This window comes from Drosophila sechellia, unplaced genomic scaffold (assembly GCF_004382195.2).
Source record: "Drosophila sechellia strain sech25 unplaced genomic scaffold, ASM438219v1 Y_29, whole genome shotgun sequence".
NCBI classification, from domain to species: domain Eukaryota; kingdom Metazoa; phylum Arthropoda; class Insecta; order Diptera; family Drosophilidae; genus Drosophila; species Drosophila sechellia.
In genome coordinates, this window is record NW_022611397.1 from 83578 (window position 1) to 97094 (window position 13517).

The following is a 13517-nucleotide window of genomic DNA, read 5'->3' on the forward strand; positions in this document are numbered from 1 at the left end:
AGAATTTTAGTGCAAATTGATTTTTCTCCATTTAGTAAGCGGGTAAAACAAGTCTTATCTTTACTTATAATACAATAGTTGTTAAAAAGTTCGTTCTTAAAATTAGATATTTTATAAAAGGTATTTTCGCATTTTGCGAACTGATTACTTATAAGTAATTTTCCATCATTATGTGAAATGGATCAGGCATAGTAAATTTCGCATCTGTTTGTTATAACGGGGTATTTTATATAAATTACTAAGAGTTCTTTATGCAATACAATTTTGAATATTGCGATGTCCATTAGGTCTGCAATAAGTACAGGCTGTTGTTCGTGATCTAATATTTCTTTAATGTCTTCATTATTTAAAATTTTTGTGTTGAATAAATCAATTTTGGCCAGTGTGATAGTATCGATAATGTTTTGTAAGTCAAATGTTAATAAACGTAAACGATGTTTTCTTAATGGCAATTCTTGATCAATAAAAATGTTTTTAAAATGATCGGAAAGTGATTTTATCTCTTTGAACAATTTGGAATTAATAATAAATTGTTGGTTATTGTTTTCAATTAAATCATATATTTTGTTCTGTATTTTAATGAAATAATCGTGATCCGGAGTTCCAGCTAACCATTTCCAAACAGTGCCTAACTCATTTATTCCCCTTTTTGATCTAGTTGGTATCAGTTGTGACAAAATTAATTCTATTATCTGCATTTCGTAAGTAATTTCCCATTGTGTCCGTATATTTTTATCTTTTCTTACATATCCTGATTCTAGATTGATTATTTCTTTATAAAAACTTAAGTTAGTTACGTGGAATAAGTCAGCATATGATTCATAGGTAAGGACATCCTTTTTGTCCTTGAACAGGAAGAATTCGTGATTGGAGTAATCAATTATTTCTGAAGTGGTTATCATTACGAATGTTATTAAAAGTAATACGAAATGCATTTTCTGTAATTTAATAAAAAAATATGGTATTTGTTAAAACTTAATGTTGTCTTTGTGAATAGTCCTGTTTCTATTATTGATTATAACTTTGTTAGGTAAGTTTTCCTTAACAACCTGTTTTTTGTATCTAGTTTTTAGTTTGTTTTTTTCTCCGTGTTTCTTCTCATAAACAACTTGACCTAGATGACATATTCTTTTTCTTTACGACCTTCATTGTGTGTTACTAACATTTTTTCTTGTGTGTTCTTTAGAATTCTTGAAATATTTTCGTGATCAACTTTATTATATAGAATATCAAAAGGTTTTTGGTTTGTTGTGGAATGAATGCTTTGATTGAATTCTTTTGCGGCTCTAATAATTATTTCAGAATAGTCAGTGAGATTAAATTCTTCCTGTATACAACGAGCTAATTCTGTTAATGTTGAATGTGCCCTTTCTACTTGTCCGTTCGAGGTACTGTGTCTGGGGTCGGCGAAATGTAGACTTAAACCACATCTTTGTGCAAAAGATTTAAATTGAGCAGAGGTGAAGCTCGGTTTATTATCAGTCATAATTACTTTTTCGTGGGGAAAATGTTGGAGTAATTCCATTACTTTATTCTCGATGTTTAGTTTATTTCGAATTTCTTTTACAACCAGGAATTTTGAATATGCGTCAATACAGGTTAAGAAAATAAGACTTTGCGCGTAATAAATGTCGATGTGTAAATTCTCTCCTTCTTTAGTTGGAATAGGAGCTTCCCCAATAGGGATTTTAATAGGATGCCTGTTGTATTTATTTTCGTTGCAAATTGTACAATTTTTTATATATTCCTTTAATTTGATATATAAATTTGGCCAATAAAATAATCTATTGATTTGTTTATAATTTTCGTCTAGTCCTCTGTGAGCACGACTATGTGTTTCTTCTATTATTTTCCACGTCTTGTAGAAATATTTTAGTATAAAGAAATTTGTTGGTAAAGTTATTTTTTAATGGTAATTGAATATGATAAAGATCTTCTAAAGTGCAATGAATTCCTACCGTTATGTTTGGTTTTAGATACTCCCTTAATATTTCTATTAAGTTTTCTGGCGTATCATATTCAATTATATGTCTTGTCTTATCAAAAACATTCAATGACTCATGTATTGTATACCTCCCTTTTGTTAATAACAGTTGTTGTTGAAACTGATTTAACGGTTTTCGGGTCTCTTGTATTACATTTTCAAAACTACTTTCGGCAGAATGCTGTGTATTTTGATCTGAGTTTGATTGTTCTAAGTCGCTGTTAGTAATATTATTTATTTTTATTCGAGATAATGCGACATTAGTTGTTCCGGGTTTATATATTATTTTCGGGGTGAAACTTTCTATAAAGGAGTACCATCTTTTCATTTCTACGTTCGGGTTTTTATCTGAGATTGTGAAAGATAAAGATTGATGGTCTGTTTGTATTTCTATACCAATTACACCATATAAGTAATTCCTGAGATTTTTAAGAGCCCAAACTATTGCCAACAATTCCTTTTATTTGTGGCATAAAGTTGTTCGGTTTTATTTAAAGTTTTGGATATGAAAGTAATTGGTTTATTGTCCTGTGATAAAACTGCTCCGATAGCTAAATCTGATGCGTCTGTCGTTAAAGTGAATTTTTTGTTATAATCTGGTTGAACTAATTCCACTTGTGCTATTAAATTATCTTTAAGTTCTTTAAAAGCTTTAACAGCTGGGTCGTCTAACTGTATCGTAATTTTTGTGGACATTCTCCTAGAAATTTTTCCATTATCTCCTCCTAGGTATTTGGTTAAAGGTTTGGCAATTATTGCATAATTTCGGACAAATTTACGGTAATAGCCGGTGAGGCCTAGAAAACTTCGAAGTTCTCTAATGTTTTGTGGAATCGGATACTTCATAATTGTGGAGATTTTCTCAGGATCTGTTTTAATTACATTGTGAGATACTATATAACCTAGAAATGCTGTTTCTAATTTAAAGAATTTAGATTTTTTCTAGAGAAATTTTCATATTTGCTTGTTGTAAAATATTTATTATTTGAATGAAATCTGTATAATGTTGTTCAATTGTATTAGAAAAGATTATTATATCATCCTTATAAACATGACAAGTTTTTCCGACTTGTTCTCTCAATATGTCATCCATTGCTCTTTGAAATATTCTATGGGCGTTTGTTAACCCAAATGGCATACGTAGGAATTCAAATTTTCCGTAATTTATAGAGAAAGCTGTTTTTTCAATATCTGAATTTTTCATTAAAATTTGGTGGAATCCTGTTTCCAGATCAATGGTTGAGAAATATTTTGACTTCCCTAAGTTAGATAATATTACAGACGGATCTTGCATCGGATATCTATCAGGTATTGTGCTTTCATTTAATTTTTTATAGTCAATAACTAATCAATGTTTTGGAGATCCATCTTCGTTTTGACCTTTTTTGGGCACTACTAAGACTGGTGAATTGTAGGGGCTTCTACTTCGTCTTAAAATTTGTTCTTTTAGTATTCTATCGATTTCATTATTAACGAAATCTGAGACCGACATGGCATAAGGATATTGTTTGCTATAAATTGCTCTGTCATTGACTGTATTTATTTCTCCTCGAATATCGGTACGAAAAGCAATTTGCGTATTTATTATAGAATCCTCCTTTTCAATTTTATTCATAACTTTATTTTCAAATTCTTTTATTTGATTTGAAATTATATTTAGGTTATGAATTTTTTCTTTGTCGGAAAACTCAACGACTGCGTGCTCGGTATTTGTGGATTCAAGCTATTTGATTTAAGACTGACGGAATTAACATCGTCGGCTTGTTCAGGACTTTTCAATCCCAAACTGTTATATTGTTTATTAGCGGATAAATCTACGCTGGCGTGATCAGGATTTTCAAATCCCGAACTATTAGTTTTATTAATGACGGATAATTCAACGTCGTTGTGCTCAGGATTCATTGATCCCAAGCTATATAAACTGCCTTCAGCAATTACCGTTTCGTTTTTATATATCTTTTGCTCATCTAAATATTTTTTAATTATATATTCTTTTAATGAAAGAATTTTTTTTCTCAATTAAACACAAATCGATTTTATCCTCGTCAAAATATTCGAGTTTCTCTTTATTTCCCTTATACTCCATGATTCCTTTCTCGATATCCAATTTTGCTCCAATCTTTCTTAACAAATTGAATCCAATTAATAGATCAGATTCTAAACCCTCAATTTCGTAGAATAAATGTTGTTCCCAAAATATAATTATCAAATGATAATATTTTATGATTGAATATCCATGAACTGTAGATACTCTTTTGTGTATTGATAATTCCCTTTTATTCTCATAAATTTTTTTATATAGCACGCGGTGGCTCCTGTATCTATTAATATTTTGAATTGTCTTTTAGTTTTTCTGTGTACCCTTGTTATATGGGGCATTCCTCTGTAAGGTGCTGATCTAAAAAATGGCTCTCGTTGATATTCTTTACTCTCATTGTTTTTTGAGCTGGCTTGTTGACTGTTCCCGTTTTATCGGGGGGTGTGTTTCGGATACCCCGGACTGATTTACATGACCTGCGCTTGTGTTGGGTTTTTGCGCTGGGTATTGATTATAATTATTTCTTTGGAAATTATTATTAAAATTGTGTCGGTTTTTATTATCATTCCACTGGTTGTTATTATTCCTAGGATGATTATAATTTTTATACGGACGATTTTGAACTCTTATGGAGCCGTCTACTTCCATAGGTTCTGGTGGTGGTTGAACTTTGGAATTATTATTAAAATTCCAATTGTTATTCGCTCCGAAGTTGTGGTGTGGTGGTGGATAAACTTTGGAATTATTATTAAAATTCCAATTGTTATTCAAGCGAAGTTCCCGTTTTGCGGCCAATTATTATTTACCCTATTTAGTGTATTATTAATCTGTCTAGAAGCAAATCTAAGGTTGTTTCCTTGATTTTTGTTTTCACTCCTAAATCCATTATACCTATTTGCAAATTGAGCTCTAAAGTTGTTAGACTCTAATTCCTGACACTTTGCCAAAGCATTGGCAAGTCTGGTGGGTTAAGAGAGAAGAGTGTTTCTGAGATTGAACCGTTTAATCCAGAAATAAAAATTCTTAGAGCAACTTAGGAGCAACTAATTGTTTTATTTGTTTCCTTGGTTATAAGGCTGTCCTTTCCATAAGTCATTATAGTTTTATTTATAAGTAACGTCATTTTCTTATTTACTTCGTTGTAGAATTCGGTAATGGTCATGCGTCCCTGTCTTAAGATGCTTAATTCTGATTCGAGTATATGGATTGGTCTTTTATCGTTATAGATAAAATCAAATCTAGAAAGAATTGCTTGAAAGTTTAAAACGGTACCATGGTTGGTTAGAGCATCGTGTGCTGCTCCCATGATTTTATTACGTAAAATTGTTAAGGCGATAAAATATTGTTCACTTTCAATTTTATATAGACTCATTGCGGTTTCCGCCGCTTCTCTCCAGCCTACATATTGGGTTATTTCACCTGTGAACTTTGGTAAGGATTTAATTACCTCTAATGTAGTTTCGCATTTTATGGTTCGGTCAATTGTTTGGATCTTATAGTCTTCTACCTCATTTTTGTTAGCGGTTAACTGCTCTTCTAACCCTTCAAGTTTTCTGGTTACTTCACTCAACTGTACATTTATTAATCTGTTTATTAATTCCATTGTCAGATTGCTGGCGCTGTATATCCCGCCCGCAGAAAGAGTTGAAACTGAACCTCCGGTTGCCATTGTTAAATTTAAATTATCAAAACTATTTATCAAATCTTCCAGATTGTTTTAAATTAAATTGATACTGTAATATTTAATTTTAATGTAGTATTCTCTGTATCTTAATCTTAATTTTTTGAATTTTATTTAAAAACTTAGTGTTGTTTCTATCTGCTCACGATACTTTCCGTGGGAGTTCTTCCTTCAGCGTAGTTGGTGGAGGGTAGGGTTCTTCCTTCAATTGGTTGGTCTTAATAATTCTTTGTTGGAGTCTTCCTTCGATTGGGTCGTCTTGATTATAATTTATTGGGGTCTTCCTTCAATTTTTTATATAGCTCACGATACTTTCCGTGGGAGTTCTTCCTTCAGCGTAGTTGGTGGAGGGTAGGGTTCTTCCTTCAATTGGTTGGTCTTAATAATTCTTTGTTGGAGTCTTCCTTCGATTGGGTCGTCTTGATTATAATTTATTGGGGTCTTCCTTCAATTTTTTATATAGCCTTTTTTTTAAATTTGTTTGAATTTCTTTGGGTTCGTAGTTGAGTTCTGAATTTTTATTGTTATGTTATGTTTATTATTATTATGTTCTCGTTATTTGTATTAAGTATTCAGTCCACCTTTTTATGTTAAATTCTTAATTGGATTATTGCATTTATTGATTTCCAATTAAGTTTTTTTCACGATCACTTTCACATTAGTTAGGTGTCGTTGTATTGTTGTGGATGTTTTAATTTTTTCACTAAAAATATGGATTGTTGGCGTCGCGAGTTCCGTTTTATGTTTAACTTAATATTTATTTAGAACTTTTAAATACGCCACCCCACGTTGGGCGCCAATTAAAATTGTTACTCTTTATTTATTTAAAAAAATAAATTTTATTTTTTATTATTTAACATTTATTTGGTGATAAACTTTTTCACTTATACTATTACGAGACACTTTGTTGGTAGCTTATCTTTAGCTTCAAGCTGTTGACGATCTCGTCCCGATTCAGACTCCGACTCCGACTGACTTATCTTCAAATTCTAAGTCCTAATCCAATCAACCTCGGCCAGAAGCTTTTCTTTCGGAAAATTACCGAACTTTCGATAAAAGCTTTATGCTGGAAATTTTCCACTGCATTGTGAAATTCAATTATGCTGATCGATGCAGTTTTTGATTGATACGCAATAAGTCGGCCGAGGTTTGGTCTCCAAGCGGAAGCTGTGTTTACGTTAAGTTTGGGTAGCTTATGTTAGCGGGTAGCTGAGTGCTGGCAAAGGCATTGACAAAAACAAAGACAAAGGAAATGCCGACGAGATTCAGATTTGTAATTTGTTTATAAACTGTGGAAGGGAGCTGTTGGGTCATGCAGCCGCCAAAACTGTGCAGTAGACTAATCTCATACTTGTTAATATTTAAGCCAAATTAGTCAGTGGTAGCAGTTGCGATGCCCATAGTGCAAACCGCTGCTCTCGCACGCATTTATCTGTACGGCTCTCATCCCTTGTTTGTTGTTGTTAGCTACCTACGTTAAGCTTGGCCGCTGCATTTCGTCTGTCTGCCCCGCCGATTGCCAATTCGTCGTGCTTCGGAAAAGACTTAGCATAGGCCTTAGCTGCCTTAAATAATTCGCAAATAAAACAGTGTCGTAATATAAACAAACTTTCTTCGGCTTTCTTTATTTTTCGCAACAGCTATTGAAAAAGCTCAATAGCTAAACATTGGTGACCCCGACGTGAGAGTGCTAATTTGCATGCATTAATTAATGCACTTATCCCGTTTATAAATAAATATAAATACATTAAATCGCAATCGGTTGGACAAGTAAGTGGAGATTTCGGTGATAGTGGCTGTGTTTAGGCGAGCTAGCATTGCATATATACATACATTGCTACATATATCGTTAAGTGCATTGACCCCGCTTGCATTTTCGGCATCTATTTTGTGCTCATCTTCCCGCTGAACCGAATGAAAGGCGATTTGTTGCTATGCCCGCTGAAGGTGAAAAAACAGGGTGACCTTTTTAAAGCGCAAAGCCAATGCGCTGTTCAGCAGGTTGCAGAGGCTGCAAAAGTCGCTGTCTAATGAGACGCTTAGCGGATACGACGAATCCACTCTTACGGTGAGGTTGGAGCAGATTGATGAGCTGCAAAGTGCCTTCAATGTTCTGCATACAGAACTGGAGGAATTGGATTTCGACGAAATTGGCAGTGAAATGAGCGAGTCTTTTGATGAATTCATCGTTGAATTCAAGGCTAGTGTGCAAACGCAATGTGCATTTCGCGCCGCACTCAACGCTTGCGGAAGGTGTTGTGCCCCAGTAGTGTAGTGGTCCTCAAACGCAGCCGCGGCCGAGGCCGATGCCGTTGCCGCCTGTGCAGCTGCCAACGTTTGGCGGAGGCTACGCAAACTGGGCTGATTTTTACTCCGTGTTCACGAGCATAATCGACAGCCATCCGGACCTCTCCAACATTGAGAAATTTTAACATCTGCGGTCATGTTTGAGGGATTCAGCGCTGGAAACTATCCGATCATTGCAGATTTCAAACAGCAATTACGAAGCGGCTTTAGAGTTGCTTCAAAAAAGGTTTGATAATCGGCGTCTCGTTTTTCAGGCGCACATTACCGAGATTCTTAAAGGTAGTACGGAATGATTCAGTGGCATCGCTTCGGGAATTGTCGGACAAGTTTAACGCTCACATTCGTGCGTTGAAGGTTTGGGCACCACTGAGCAAATCGCTGGCTGCATCATAGTGCAAGTGCTGCTGCAAAAGCTGGATGTGGCGAGCCAAGCTAAGTGGGAGGAGCGCTTGCAGGATCCGGTCTTTGCCAACCTTATTCCGTCGTAAGAATCGATGGCTGCATGCCGTGGATTGCGCCATGGCAACCTATGCGCCAGGCGTTCAGGTGGGCAGAAATCGTTCGACGCTAGTTGCTACCACCCAAAATTCTCTTGGTTGCATGCTTTGCCATAGTGCACATATTTGCAGTTGATTCCTGGCAGAGAAGGCGTCGCTCTAGTTGCAGAATTGAGGACCACGTCTGGAGTAATAAGGCGGGCAGTGAACAAGCTGTGTCTGCTTTCCCTTGAGGACTCTGTTGGAAGCCAAGCTTCCAATGGGGGGAGGATGTTTGGTCATACAGCCGCCAAAACTGTGCAGTAGACTAATCTCATATTCTTTAATATTATAAGCCAAATTAGTCAGTGGTAGCAGTTGCGATGCCCATAGTGCCAACCGCTGTTCTCGCACGCATTTATCTGTACGGCGCTCATTCCTTGTTTGTTGTTGTTAGCTACCTACGTTAAGCTTGGGCGCTGCATTTCGGCTGTCTGCCCCGCCAATTGCCAATTCGTCGTGTTTCGGAAAAGACTTAGCTTAGGCCTTAGCTGCCTTAAACAATTCGCAAAATAAACAGTGTCGTAATATAAACAAACTTTCTTCGGTTTTCTTTATTTTTCGCAACAGATATTGAAAAAGCTCAAAAGCTAAACAGTCTTATTTTCTTAACATGTATTGACGCATATTCAAAATTCCTGGTTGTAAAAGAAATTCAAAATAAACTAAACATAGAGAATAACGTAATGGAATTACTCCAACATTTTCCCCACGCCAAAGTAATTATGACTGATAATGAACCGAGCTTGACCTCTGCTCAATTTAAATCCTTTGCACAAAGATGTGGTTTAACTCTACATTTCGCCGACCCCAGACACAGTACCTCGAACGGACAAGTAAAAAGGGCACATTCAACATTAACAGAATTAGCTCGTTGTATACAGGAAGAATTTAATCTCACTGACTATTCTGAAATAATTATTAGAGCCGCAAAAGAATTCAATCAAAGCATTCATTCTACAACAAACCAAAAACCCTTTGATATTCTATATAATAAAATTAATCACGAAAATATTTCAAGAATTCTAAAGAACACACAAGAAAAAATGTTAGTAACACACAATGAAGGTCGTAAAGAAGTTGTTTATGAGAAGAAACACTGAGAAAGAAATAAACTAAAAACTAGATACAAAAAACAGGTTGTTAAGGAAAACTTACCTAACAAAGTTATAATAAATAATATAAACAGGACTATTCACAAAGACAACATTAAGTTTTAACAAATACCATATTTTTTTATTAAATTACAGAAAATGCATTTCGTATTACTTTTAATAACATTCGTAATGAAAACCACTTCAGAAATAATTGAGTACTCCAATCACGAATACTTCCTGTTCAAGGACAAAAAGGATGTCCTTACCCATGAATCATATGCTGACTTATTCCACGTAGCTAACTTAAGTTTTTATAAAAAGATAATCAATATAGAATCAGGATATTTAAGAAAAGATAAAAATATACGGACACAATGGGAGATTACTTACGAAATACAGATAATAGAATTAATTTTGTCACAACTGATACCAACTAGATCAAAAAGGGGAATAAATGAGTTAGGCACTGTTTGGAAATGGTTAGCTGGAACTCCGGACCACGATGATTTCATTAAAATACAGAATAAAATAAATGATTTAATTGAAAACAATAACCAACAATTTATTATTAATTCCAAATTGTTTAAAGAGATAAAATCACTTTCCGATCATTTTAAAAACATTTTTATTGATCAAGAATTGCCATTAAGAAAACATCGTTTACGTTTATTAACATTTGATTTACAAAACATTATTGATACTTTCACACTGGCCAAAATTGATTTATTCAACACAAAAATTTTAAATAATGAAGACATTAAAGAAATATTAGATCACGAACAACAGCCTGTACATATTGCAGACTTAATGGACATCGCCATATTCAAAATTGTATTGCATAAAGAACTCTTAATAATTTATATAAAATACCCCGTTATAACAAACAGATGCGAAATTTACTATGCCAGATCCATTTCACATAATGATGGAAAAGTACTTATAAGTAATCAGGTCGCAAAATGCGAAAATACCTTTTATGAAATATCTAATTTTAAGAACGAACTTTTGAACAACTATTGTATTATAAGTAAAGATAAGACTTGTTTTACCCGCTTACTAAATGGAGAAAAATCAATTTGCACTAAAATTCTAGAAAAAAAATAAGAATATAGATATCATTCAAGAAGGTGCCATTCTAATAAATGGAAATAATATTGTGAACGATTCTCATTTAAACGGGTCATATTTAATAACATTTAACAGCACAACTACAATAAATAATATTTCATACACCAATTCAGAAAACAAAATACTTGAATACATAACTACCAACCACTTTAAAAACTTAGAAATATCAGAATATATAAAATCCAACAATTCAGAACTTTCTCTTGACAAAATTAATATTTTAAACCCATTTATTGAAATTTACAATTGGAAAGTTTCAATTTCATTTATATTATTAAATTTAATCATTTTGTATTGCATTACTATATTAATAATAAAATTCAGATATTATATATTTGTAACCAAACAAAAACGGCCAGAACCAGAAAAACCAAATAATGATGTAGAATTTTTAACAGAATTAAATGAGCGTTTGAACGTTATTAATAATGAAGCGGGACGCGTCATTTTAGAAGGGGGAGAGTTATCCAACCCATGAACATAGCTCCCTTCCACAGTTTATAAACAAATTTTAATTCTCAATCTCGTCGGCATTTCCTTTGCCTTTGTTTTTGTCATTGCCTTTGCCAGCACTCAGCTACCCGCTAACATAAGCAACCCAAACTTAACGTAACCAAACTTAACAGCTTCCGCTTGGAGACCAAGCCACGGCCGACTTATTGCGCATCAATCAAAAACTGCATCTATCAGCATAATTGAATTTCACAATGCAGTGGAATAATTCCAGCATAAAGCTTTTATCGAAAGTTCGGTAATTTTCCGAAAGAAAAGCTTCTGGCCGAGGTTGATTGGATTAGGACTTAGAATTTGAAGATCAGTCAGTCTGAGTCTGAGTCTGAATCGGGACGAGATCGTCAACAGCTCGAAGCTAAAGATAATCTACCAAAAAGTTTCTCTTAATAGAATAAGTGAAAAGTTTATCACCAAATAAATGTTAAATAATAAAAAATAAAATTTATTTTTTTAAATAAATGAAGAGCAACAATTTTAATTTGCATGCGTGTTTTCAGCAGGATGGAGTGGAGATATTGGTATCAGTTGCTTTGCGTGTCCGGTTTGCTGTTTTCTATGTGTTCTTGGTTAGTTTTGTATCACATTCTTATTCATATTCCTTTTATTACAGGTTAGTGGAAATTCCGTTGAAAGTATGATACTGAGGAAAAGTATTCCTTTTGAGGACAAATTTTGCAGCCTTTTGGTGTGGAGTCGGCTCAGCGCCAGTGATCCATATTAAGGCAGTGGCACCAGGTAGTGGAGATGGCATCGTAGTTTTGTCAGTTTTGTGTTTATTAAAGCGAAAGTTCGCGATTTTGTTTTACGTTTGAAGGGCCCGTCTCCTCTTGTCTTTTGCGTTGGATGTGGGTCAGTAATTGGCTGCGGTCAGTGAGGTAAGTGCTTTATTTGGTTTTGTTTTATTTATTTGTGTTTGGTTTGTTGTTAATAAATTGTTTGTTTTTTTTTTTTTTGGTTTTAGTATCAAATTACTGTTGGCGCTCGTCAAGCTGGAAGTCTGCAAGAGCAGCAAAGTATCCTGATCGACGCGGAGGCAGCTTAGATGGCCCGTATTTTGCGGTGCAGCGATGTGTGAAGATTGCAGAGGTGTTGAAGGATTATTCAAAGGACTGTGCGGCAAGAAAATTCAGGTAGGTGACGTTGTGCATATATTGCTGCAGCGAGTCGCCTTATATTCATCATGTTTTTGCCGCACTAATCCTTTTCGTATCCATCCTCCGGTTCCTCTCTTATGTCAAGGATTTGATTTTATTCGCATCGCATCGTCAGAGTCAGCTGGAGTGCATTGTCGTTGGCTTTTTAATCCGGATGCGTTGAGGTGAGGGTATTATTTAGGTTTTTGTGCCATCGGTCTAATTGGTTTGTTTTTCCTTAGGATTTTACGTTTAGCATGATGAAGGGATGCTAACTATGGAGAAGAAGATATGTATCACTGTTGTCAAGAGAGAAGCAGGTCGAGTGCGTTTTTCCGTCTGTCATAGTTTGTAGTTTGTATATTAATTAATTAGGAATTAATTGTAAATACATGTATTTTTGGTTTTAATTGCTTTTATAATTTGTGAAGACTATTAGTTTGGTCTGCTTCGGGTTCGTAGTCTGGGATTACTATTTTGATTACAGTGGTGGGTGTCCGAGCATTAATTCAAGAATTTCCTCTCTGTCCTCAGTCCTTTTCTGAATAATTTGCTGAATTTGTTTATTTCAAGTTCACACCATCTATCTGCGTCCTTCTCTAAAGCTTTTCTCCTTTCGCTTTTCCTTTTCCACTCTCTTTTCCTCAGCTATAGATTGCCCTATTTCCAATTCTTGGTCAGCTATCCGGAAGAGGATGGAAGGGTCTGTCTGTATTTGGTTCTCATTTGGCGACTATTTCAGCTTCCAATACGATAGATTCTGTCATTTGGCAGGATTAAAGGACCCACTTAGGTCAGCCATTAGGAATCAAATGCCAGAGACAATCGAGAAAGCATACGAGTACGGACAGATTGAATTAAACTTTTCTAGAAGCCTGAAGAAAGACCAAGAAAACCGACGACGCGACAGCCCAATTTACAGGAACCACCCATACGCGAAAGGACAACCAACCAATAGTGACTACAACAGTCTCTACATACCACGACAACAGAATAATGGCAACAACGCTCGTCACGTACCACGGTATGATAACAGCAACAATATCAATAATAGCCGCTTTATACAAGACAACAAATTTTAACAACAATCCATCAAATAA